This window comes from Marmota monax, unplaced genomic scaffold (genome assembly GCF_021218885.2).
Source record: "Marmota monax isolate L192 unplaced genomic scaffold, Marmota_monax_Labrador192_F-V1.1 WCK01_AAM20220418_F8-fsc00208, whole genome shotgun sequence".
Lineage (NCBI taxonomy): Eukaryota > Metazoa > Chordata > Mammalia > Rodentia > Sciuridae > Marmota > Marmota monax.
Window position 1 is genome coordinate 2,569,193 of NW_026693914.1, and position 10,835 is coordinate 2,580,027.

General features: G+C 57.7%; 1 long non-coding RNA gene across 1 annotated transcript; it reads right to left on the reverse strand.

Annotated features, from left to right (window-relative positions):
* Positions 1-689: 689 nt before the first annotated feature.
* Positions 690-9,864, reverse strand: LOC131424902 (uncharacterized). The gene is made up of 5 exons (XR_009228528.1): positions 9,180-9,864; positions 4,523-4,733; positions 1,793-1,924; positions 1,582-1,669; positions 690-1,184 (listed from the first exon to the last, which is right to left on the reverse strand). It is a non-coding gene; the product is annotated as an uncharacterized LOC131424902 (long non-coding RNA).
* Positions 9,865-10,835: the final 971 nt, after the last annotated feature.

Sequence of the window (10,835 nt, forward strand, 5' to 3'; positions counted from 1 at the left end):
TGTTACCCTAGGGGCACAAGTACACAGAGGGCAGGAACAGCAGCCAGGGACCGGGTTACAGGGTGGCAGAGGGGCCCAGCAGAGGCCAGCTGATAGGCTGGGAGGACCTGAGATGGAAACCCGGGTGTGGCTCCTGGGGTTCCCAGGAGCCCTCGGAGTGGGAGACCAGGGTTCCTGTGGCCAGCGTTACCTGGGAAGCTGGGGCCAAGTGCTCAACCCCATGTGGTTGTGTGCTGCTGACCCTTGGTGTTCCCTACCTCATGCCCCCTGCCTGAAACCACCTGAGAGTGTGCGTCTGTGGGCACCTAGAGCCACATGGGAAGGAGCAGGCACTCTCCGGTGGCTCTACGTAACTGTTGGGGATGGCATCCGAGGTGAGCGTCCCTGTGTCCCTGTGTGTGTCAACACAGAGGACTAAACCATTTCAATCATGGCCAGAAACAGCCGCTGCTCTAGCCACCTCCCTTCACCTCGTCCAGTACCTGGGCAAGGTGGAGAGAGGTGAACCAAGAAATGGAGAGACCTGGGAAAACAAAGCCATTCGTTTAATGAAGCAATCTGGTCCCCTCCCTCCAGGGCTGTGCAATGAATAAATTTGCAATCACCATCTCAAGGGTGCAAGAAATGGTGCATGACTTTATTTTCCTTAAGTCAAATTCAATCTGACTCCAAGCCCCATCCCATGAGAATGCCAAGAAGCACAATCTTGTTCCGTGTTAGGGCTCCCTCCCCGCCACCTCCCTCCCCAGGGTCATATGAAGGAGACAGCGATTCTTGCCAAAGTAGAACTTTGGGGGAGTCTGTGGTCTATGCTGCTCCCCAGAAATCCAACAGCCCAGGGCCCCCATGCTGGGTTAAGGCTTGGGCTCTGCCAAGGCAGGAGGCCTGCTGTGTGGCCCTCCACGACCCACAAGCCCACCCACAGGGCACCGCAAGAAACCGGCTGCAGAGCTCAAAGGACGCCATCTCCTTGTTCCCCTTAGGGACAATCTGCCCTTTTCCTGCAAATCCTCAGAGCTCGCTCTTCCCCAGCTCTGCAAGTGCCCTACGGCGGCGAGCAAGCAGAGGATCCCTGGGCGGGGAGTGGCAAACCCGAGGACCAAACCAGACAGCTCCAGACCTCGGATTTCTCCACTGAGTGAACACAACACCCAGATGAGCATCCCAATCCCTTACCATGTCGCCTGTGATGGGGAGAAGAAACGAAGACATTAGGAGGTTGGGGGGCGGAGATGGGTTCCCGATGTGGGTGGGGGTAACTGCAGTGGTGGCTGAGACAGTCCCGAGTTGACAGAGGAGCAGTGGCCCTCCCAGGACGGCTTCCCGTCTTCCCACTGAGATGGGAGGACTCCACTTTCCAGGGCTGATTCCCTCCTGGAAGCACCGAGCCCCCTCCCAGGCCCCTGGTCTGAGCTGTCAGGTCACCTAAGAATGTGCCAGTCTCTCTCCTCCCTGCTCCCAGCCTCCTACCTGCCTCCGTTCCAGGCCCCCTTCAATGCCCCCGGCCCAGCTCCTGTTTGCTTGCTATGCATGGCAGAGGAGAGGGATCACTCTGGGTCTGAGGGACTAAGACAAACTCACCAGAGACGGGAGAAAGAACAGGACCCCTGGGGTCACTTCCCCGCTGGAGGAGGCCAGTATCACTGCGGGAGTCCAGCAGGGCTGCCCCCTGAAAACGTGGCCATGATCAGAGCTTCCCACTCCCTGGTTGCTACACCCCATCCTCCCAGCAACCGAGGGACAGATGTCCGGGGATCAGGGTGTAATGTCTGGTGACATCTTGAACCCAAACCTGTGGCTCAGGAAGCCTTGTCCTCCTTCTCAGCTCAAGAAGTCCACAGCAGCCCAGACTCCCTTCAAGCAGCTTCCAGGGCTGGGCCCCCATCTCTTCTCAAAGGACCCTGGCCACAGATGTAGGAAAACCCTGCAAAAATAACAACAATAACTGTAATGAACCGAGCGTCTGCCTCGACTGGTCTCTTCTTAGCCGCTCTGAGCATGGGAGCCTCCCTTTTACAAAGAAAGGAAGCCCAGAAAAATCACCTAGCTGTCTCTGTGTCGCGCCTTCATAAGCCCAAGCCAGAGCAAGCTTCTAGCGTCAAATGCCCTTCCAGGTGGCCACGCTGTGACGCAGCAGGGGCCAAACACCTCCTGCCCACACCTGATTAGTTAGCCTGGAGTCAGAGACAGATCCCGCCCGCTCAGACTGCGAGGGGCACAAGTGGGGTCCACACACAGCCACAGGCAGTGCCCGGGAGGTCGGCACCACCCAGACTTGCCTCTGTCCACTGAGGCACTGCTTCCCAGAGGGAGTGGCTGCGGCAGCCCTGGAGGATGCTGTTAAGGTCAGGTGTGGGGTGGGCGAGTGTGGGGTGGGCAGGGAGGTCCTGCGTTCCTAAGAGCGGTCAGCAATGCGGATCTGCATGTCTGTGGCCACCTATCGAGAAGCCCGGATTGAGGGTTCCTCCAATTTTGAGAGGGTTAAACTGACGTGGTGAGCTGACCAGGACATCTCCGCCTCCTCCAAGTCCCTCTCTGGGCTCTCAGAGGGGCTGCAGATCCCAGAGGCCTGTGTAGCCTCTGACGGGGACTTGGATGCCCCAACCAGATGGCTCACATGCAATGGGACCTCACCACGCTTCACGCTGCCATCCCCGGCACCAGAGCAGCTTAGGGGACCGGAGGGACTAAGGAAAGTAACACCCTCATAGCCGGGGTGGGGGGTGAATAATGAAAGTCGGATCCATAAGTAATTACTTTTTAATTAATTAGGAATGATGAAGAGTAAGGACCAGCACTCGGGCGGAGGGCGTTAACTGTAATAGCTTTCTTCCTCGCTCTGCTCAGATTGATTTGCTCAGGCGGAGGCAGAGGTGGGGGATCTCTCTGGGTCTGGGGGACAGAGGAGAGCAAGGCAGGGAGTGAGGGAGGGACAGACCCTCCCGGATGGGACTGAGCTCCAGGAAGCGGGGCCAAGCCTGGGGGATTCTCTCTCTCATCCCCGGGGAAGAGACAAGTAGGAGGAAAGGGCCGTCTCCCCCTTTCCAACTCTGCAGACCACCTAATTAATCTCCACACCCCTCCTGGGAGACGAGAGATGATGCCTCCCCTTCCCCAAGCAGAGGCAAAGTGGCTGCCCTGTCCAGAAGGGACTGCTCAGGCAGGCTGCCAGGGAAGCCCTCCCCAATCACAGGACCCACCTTTGGGTGGGAGAAGGAGTAAGGACAGGTGACCCTGGACGTTTGGAGGGGTCCACACTGCTTCCTACTCACCCAGGGCCCTGAGCAGTGTGAGCCAGACCCGCTGCCCCGGCCACTCCTGTGTGTGATGAATGGGGCCTGGCTCCTGGTCCCCACCCCACGGCGGGAGGAATCACGTCATTGATACTCTGCTTCTCCTTTGGTAGAGGAGGCCACACGGGATCTCAGAATATATACACCTGACAGCGTCAGCTGTGGGTCCCCACTCCTCCCCTCCCCCACGGGGCAGCCCCCCCCCAGGGCCCCTCTCCGGGCTCCATCACAGTGGGAGGGCCTCCACTTTCCAGGCAGGAAGGAGAAGGCGAGGGTTTTCTTAAGCCTTTGGAGGGAGGCTGGGGCAAGCCTGGGCAAGCAAGAGAGGAATCACCTCCCGCATCAAGTTTCAGCGGGAGCCCCACAGCTGGCACCTCTGCCCATGTGGTCCTGCTAACGGGTGAGCTTGCCGGGGCCTCGCCCTGGGCACACGGGCATTGCAGAGCACCTGTGAGCTGAGGAAGCCCGATCCAGAGCACGGGTGTCCACCCAGTGTCGGGCACCTTGAGGAAGGACAGAGAATCAGGTGAGGAGAGGACTAGGGTTTATCTAGCACGGTCTCCGCCAGGCCAGGAGAAAAGCTTTCTGGCCCCCACTCCCAGGGCAGCTCGGTTTCCCTGCCTGCACAGAATGGACCAGGGGAAAGCACCCGCGACACATGAGCCACCTGAATGCTAACGGAGGACCAGGAATCCTAGCCCTACAAGACCCTGCCTTGACGGGAACTTGGAATAATTCCTTCTTTATGGATTTCCTTTTGAATTCAATTTTTATTTTTAAAAAACATATATTGCATTAAAACAATACCTACCTTGATCACTGAGATTTTAGCAAGTGCCAACCGCTGTCCATTAAATCTGGTGCCCAAGGTCAGCACCTCACTTAACTCACAGTCTGTACTCCCAGATCCCAAGAGGAACGTGCACACTACACCCGGGGCCACACAGGGAGGCACTGGGGCTGTCATGAGATGGGAACGGGGGGCTTTAGGTGGGGGCTTCACCGCAGTTTCCTTGGGAAGGGATGGCAAGCAGGGTAAGCAGGCATGGGATCCTTAGTTTGAATAATTTGGGTGGACTCGGGGACATAGGACTGTCCCTACTATTGGCATCTGGTCCTGGGGTAATTAGGGCAGGAGGGTAGTGGCTGGGAGTGTGAGGGCCCAATAAGGGAGGGGCTGGGGTGGCGGCGCTGGATGGGTTGCTTGGTAATTTGAAGAACTCACGCACCTCGCGTTAGGAGGCTCCCCAGGGGATGGGGGGGCCAGGGAGGCAAGAAGCCAAGGCAGGTTGACTCCAGTTGTCCAGAATAAGGCGTGTCCCTCTGCACGTGCGGGAGATGTGGGCACCTCGATTTACAGAAGCAGGAACACACTTAACCCTCGCTGTGCAGTTGAGGTGGTCCTCTCATTAAACCCTCAGTCCAGGCTTCCTGCAGGCCCTGCCGAAACCAAAGGCAGCCATGACAATCTCCTTTGTCACGAGGATGCCTGGGTCTTCTTCAGTCATTGAGTAAACCTGAAAAGAATTGGGTCCCTTTGGGACACACCTGCGGCGGGGGCGTGAGCATCAACAGTCACAGGTGATCGCACGACGCACACACAAACAGACCCTGCAGGTCTTCACAGCTGTCCATGGGAAAGCAGGGGCCAGCGAAGGCAAGAGGGATGGAGTGACCAAGTCCCCTCCCCTCCCCTAAGAAAGCGGTCTCTGTTCCCTGCGTGCCGCCCAGGCCTGAACTCGCGGCTGGAGGTCTGGAGTGGAGGGTGTGCTGAGCATGCAGCTCAGAGCTTGGAGGCTCACGATGATCAGATTTAATAATTATTAGTGATCTGCAGGTTTCTACAGCAGATGAAATAATTGCACAGGAGAGCTGGAGGGAGGAAGAAAACCATAAATGCCTTTTCCTTTCAGCATTAAAACAGCAAAGCTATGGAGCTCGCTGCAATTAATTAGCACTCTGTCCCATTAGCACCTCCTTCTACCCACCCGAACAATGCAGGCCCAGGGAGCAGGCAGCTCTGGCTGTAGCCGCCAAAACCAAGGAGCCCTGGCCTGGGCAGAGCCTGGGGAGGGAGGGGGCAGAGGGTAGGAAGGATGCCCAGTTGGGAGGGTTGCCTAGAGATAGCTGCTGCTCCACAGACCAGGGGACCAATCTCCTGGCCCTGAGCCAGCCATAGCAACCAGGGAACCGGCCACACTGAGAAATGCCGGCTGCCCACAGAGAGCCAAGGAGACGAGGCTGGGCTCCCAGGTCCTGACGCACAGGAGCTTGGCACCCGCTGCCAAAGCAGGCTTTGTGGTCATGTGACCAGCCCAAACCTCCAGGATCCTGTCTTCAAACGGACCCCACAACTGGGGCTTGGTGCTAGGAGACTGGCTTCCGAAAGTCGTTGAGGGTTTGTCTTTGAATACGTGGTTTGTGGGTGAAGTCCGTGGAGAACACACAAGGGACCTGGGACTCTCGGGTGGTGGCCCTTTCTCTGTTTCCTCACCTCCCTGCAGTGATTCTCAGCGGCCCACCCATCCCCTCCCATCCCCAGAGAGGGCCAGGTGCCCGGGGCCAGGGCCAGGGTCTGTGGTTCCTTCCCCCAGCTGTGAGTGGGGCCCAAGCCCCGTGAGGCTCTGCACTCAGGCTGCCCCTGGCAGAGGAGGGAAATGAGGCCCCTGGCCAGGTCAAGAGCCAGACGATGGAAGAAAGGCCTGGTTCCTGGTGGACGGACTCAGGTGGGCGGGCCCGGGCAGGATGGGACTGTTCCTCCACCTGAACTAGCTGGGTACCGCCTGGTGTCAGCTCCACAGGAAGGAGCCGGAGTCAGGGCTGTTCACTTCCTGGTTCTGCCTCTTAGCGCGTCACTTTTATAAGTCCATGAAAGTCCCGGGGCCCCCCTTCCTCAGCTGTAAAACCCGTGCCTTTGACAGAGAGGGAGGGGGATAGAGGATGGAAGGCCACAGGGGGCCGGCCAGCGAGCAGCGGAAAGAGGAAGGCCAACAGGGGCACCCAGAGCAGCGCCGCCCTGAGGGCCACCAGGGTCCGGCCCACTGGGGAGCCGGGTGGCACGTCGCTCGGAAAGACGGGAAGCCGAGACCTGGACCCACCAACTCCCATCCCCTGAGGGGTCTCCTCCCCTGGGCGCCACGTACACCAGCTGGCGGACGCAGCGGCTCAGGGAAATGTCCAGAAAGGGAAGCCCATGATAGTGTTCAACGTGGTGCCCCGGGCACAGGCGAGCCAGGACTGGGGCCCAGACCGTCTGCTCCAAGAGCCCAGCTGCAGCAAGAGTCCAGGCTGGAGGACTGCAGGCAGGAAGTCGTGGCCCAGCAGTGACCAGTACTGACCATCCCAGCCCTGTCCCTGTGTGAGGCTCAGCTGAGTACAACACTGTCCCCCTTGCATGTCCAGGCTCTGGGGCTCAGGCCTCTCTTTGGGGCCAGTGGGGGCTGGGAGGGCAGCCCAGTCAGCTCCACTGACCACTGTGGGGACACCATCTTCCCTGTGGGGTCTGGTTGGGTTTTGCCCAGTTTCCTGCAAGAGCAGACCCCCACCTGAGCCTGGACAGCGAGCCATCACCTGTGAAGCAGAAGGGGACGCAGTGCACACAGCACGGACACAGCGAGTGGGTAGAAAAGGGGCCTAGGAGGGTGGGCTGAGGCAGGGCAGCTGGGCGCCCCCAAGCTCCATCCCCTGGACACCCCCCCACCCCATGTAAATCACCAGAGTTTGTGCTAAGGGCCACGCTGACTGAGCACTGGAGTCCTGCGCCCTATTCTGGGCTCTTCACAAGGGCTAAAGCTTCTAATCTTGTTACAGTCAGGATGTGGAGTGTCCCCAGGAGCTTATGTGTTGAGGCCTGGTCCCCGATGGTGGCACTCTGGGGAGGCATGGGAACTGTGGGAGGCAGGACCTGGTTGGAGGAAGAAGATCGTGGGGGTGTGCCCTGGCAGGCTTGATGGTGTCCCCAGTCCCCGCCCACTCGCTCTCCCTCTCCCTCGCTCTCCTTCCTGGTTGTCCTGAGGTGGGCAGTCCACTCCACCACACACTCCTCCCTGTGACGTTCTGCCTTGCCAGTGACAAGGCCAGATGGTCTCCAGTGACAAGGCCAGGTGATCATGGGCTAAAACCTCTGAAGCCATGACCCCAAATTTTCTTTCCTCCTTTAGGGTGTTTTTCTCAGGTATTTGGTCACAGTCGCAGAAACCTGACTAACACAAATCCCTACATCACCCTACGGTGCGCGTTATGAGTTCCACTTTACAGGTGAGGAGCCTCAACAACGGAGATGGTGAGAACCTGCCCAAGGAGCCACAGTGGGTCCAGGGTACAGCGTGGATCCAAAACCCCCATCCGAACAAAAGATGTGTCCCTCCCCTCTGTAAAATAGGCCCAACGACTTCTGCTCTGAAGCCATGGGTGGAACAACAGTGTGGGAGTGATGGGGAGCAGAACCCAGTGTGCCGGGGCCTCGGGGAGCAGGACAGGAAGGACAGGCCTCGGCCGGACTCCAGGCCTCGGGTTCTTGCTCACTCCTCCACACCAGCTGGGGTCTCCGTCGCCAGCCTCCTCTGCCCCCCAGGAATGCAGAAGCCGCGACACAACTGGGGACAAGGGCCCTGCCTCGTGGCAGAGCGTTCCCTGGAAGAGATCCAGAAACCGAATGCCCCAGGCAGCCTGCACCAGGGCACTGCGGGATCACAGAGTGTGCCATCTCTGATGTCCACAGCTCTCCTTCCTGCCCAGCCCTGGAGGGGGGCCTCAGAGCCACAGCACTCAGAAACGAACCCCTTCCCGCCCAGCCCTTCCTGAGGCGAAGAGACCCAAGTCTCCAGCAGAGGAGTCCTGGGCCTGGCCGCGTCCAGCCCTCGCCAAACCCGGAGGCCGCCCAGGACCGCTTTTTAATTCTTTCGCAATCAGCATTTTCCTTTCTTCATTTGCTGGTTGAATGACGCAGCCTGTAAGAAAAGGGCCCTCAGCACCATCCGGGCGCTCGTTTACAATGGAGATTGGGAAAAACGGAGAAACGCATCCTGCAAAATGCATTTAAAAGAAGATGATTCAATTGGATTTGGCAGCTCTGATATTCAGGACCAGAAGGAGAAAATCTGTCTATGATTTGAACATGTATAATTAAGATGAAAGCCGTAAGTACCGGGTGCATTTCTTAAGATGTCACCAGCTCTGTTGACTCCGGGCGTTCTGATCAGTGGTGCAAAGCATTTATTTCTGAAATCTGAATAGCTATGAGTGAGATGGCTTTTTAAAACCAGCACCACGGAGCCAAGTCAGACCCCGACACTGCGCGGCTCATCAAAAGGGGCAAAGGGCCGGGGGCGGGGGGGGGAGACAGGAGAGCGAGGAGCCCCTCGGGGTGGGCTCTGATCTTCCCCTGAGGTGCATCCCTAAACCTCACAGCCTGAGGTAGTCAAATCCCAATCCATTCTTTGTGTCCTATTTCGGTTCTTCTTCTGGTACTAAAGGAAGTGCCAGGGCCCTGGGAACTGCTCCATCCTGAAAATAGTTCCTTTTGACTGTTGGATTGTAGGGTTTCAGAGAGGCAGCCTGCGGCAGCAATCCCCTCACCATGGTTTCTCTTCTGTGGCTTCAGTTACCCACAGTCAACCAAGGCCCAGGAATGTTAAATGGAAAGTTCCAGAAACAAACAGCTTAGAAGTTGTACGTAGTGGGCCATCTGTTCGACACCATGAACTCCCTCGCTGACTCCCTTCCTGCCCCCGGGACATGAATCATCCCTGTGGCCAGTGTATCCAGGCTGTATATGCTACCCGCCCAATTGTCACCTCGTGGCCACCTAAGGGCCTCGATGGATCTGTTATGGAGTTGCCGTGCTTGTGTTCAAGTCGCCCTAACACAGTGTGCACACTCACTCACCTCTCTTCACAGCCTCATGCAGGCCGGGGGTCATCTCCCATCACCACCGGAAGGAGGGCGAATGCAGTGCAGAGAGAGATTTGGAGAGAGGAGGAAAGAGAACGAGGCGACACTCACAGCACTTGGTTTTCTTCCCAGCTGTTCTCATCTCGGACTGTTCCTAGTTTACAAATTAAACTTCATCACTGGTGCACACGCCTAGGGGGAAACAGTGTGCGTGGAGTTTGGTCCCATCCAAGATTCCGGGTGTGCCCTGGGGGTCTGGATCACTTCCCCCACGGGTGGGCCTGGGGGATGACTGCCTTGTAGGAATCGGAAGAATAGTCAGGCCCCGTCACCACCCCTTGCTAACGTGGGACCTGGAGCAGGTTCCTGGCCTCCCCGGGCACAGCTTCCTCTTTTATAAAATGGAGTGAAATAATGGAGTCTCCTGAGTCGGAGAATTAGAGCAGCTAAACGTGGTTAATTCCAGTATCTGGCCGCCCTCGTTAGACGTGGGCTGCGGTTCCCATTATCCTCAGGCCTGTCCCTCAAGTCACCCAAGTAAGCGCCACCACCCTATTCAGCCACTCTCATGGCCTCTGGGACTCTGGTCTTTGTTAAAAGTGGAGCGTCCTGACAAACCTCACTCGCAGCCCAAGATGACTCGTGACGGGACTGCTGGCAGCTTCACCGAGATGACTCACAGGTGCCAGGCACTAGGGCTGGGACCGATCACATGATCGTGCCTGTCATGTGACTCGAGAGCTCATCATCTGAGGGACTAGAATCCCCCGGGACTTCTTTGCCTTTTGAGATAAGAGAAGAGGGTGGAGGCCCAGAAATTGTGACCAAAAGAGTCCAGGCACCTAGTTCCTAGTGAGAGGCCCCAGCAGGGAGGGACCTTCCCACTGAGATTGGCAGGTGGAAACAGCAGGCCAGCTCTGCACAGGTGGGGAGACGGAGCATTCCGAGCTCATCAGAGAGCTAAGGCACAGTGAGAACCCAGCCCCTCCTGTGCCCAGTGCTGGGACAGACCATGGGCTGTGCCACCTGCCTGATGCTGGGGCACCAGAGCTAATGTAGGTAACTCCAAGTGTCCCCACTCGGCCTGTTCTTACCAGCTGTGTGACTTTCTAAAACTTACTTTACCTCTCTCTGTCTCTGTTTCATCGTCTGTAAATGGAGGCAAAAGTGTGTTTCTCAAAGAGGGACAGGGAAGTTGGCCTGGCAAAGCAGGAGGTAAGTAAATGTCCCTTCTCTTACCTTTTCTTTCCTGGCTTTTCGCTCACACCCACCTGCCTCTCTTTCCCCCCTTAAAGCTGCTCAGAAACACCCATGCCTCCCGGAAGGCTGGGCCTGCAGGATCATAGGGCACGGCACGGCCCCAGGCTCTGAGGACTGGGCAGTTCCATCCGACTGGGGGGCAGAGCCTGGAGAGAGGCCTCTGGACATAAGGAAAGTCCCGGCCTCTTCCCCAAGGGCAGTAAGAAGGGCCTTCGGCCTGCAGCCCAGAGTCTCCGGATGTGTGTATCGTGAAACGTTAATGTCTACCTTCCAATCAAGCTCAGCTCCTAGGAACCACAGCAGTCCCAACCAGAACAAGGAGAATCCAGGAAAACCCGGGGGGAAAGGCACACAGCCGAGGGCTCGGGGGAAGGGACACACCGCAGTGGC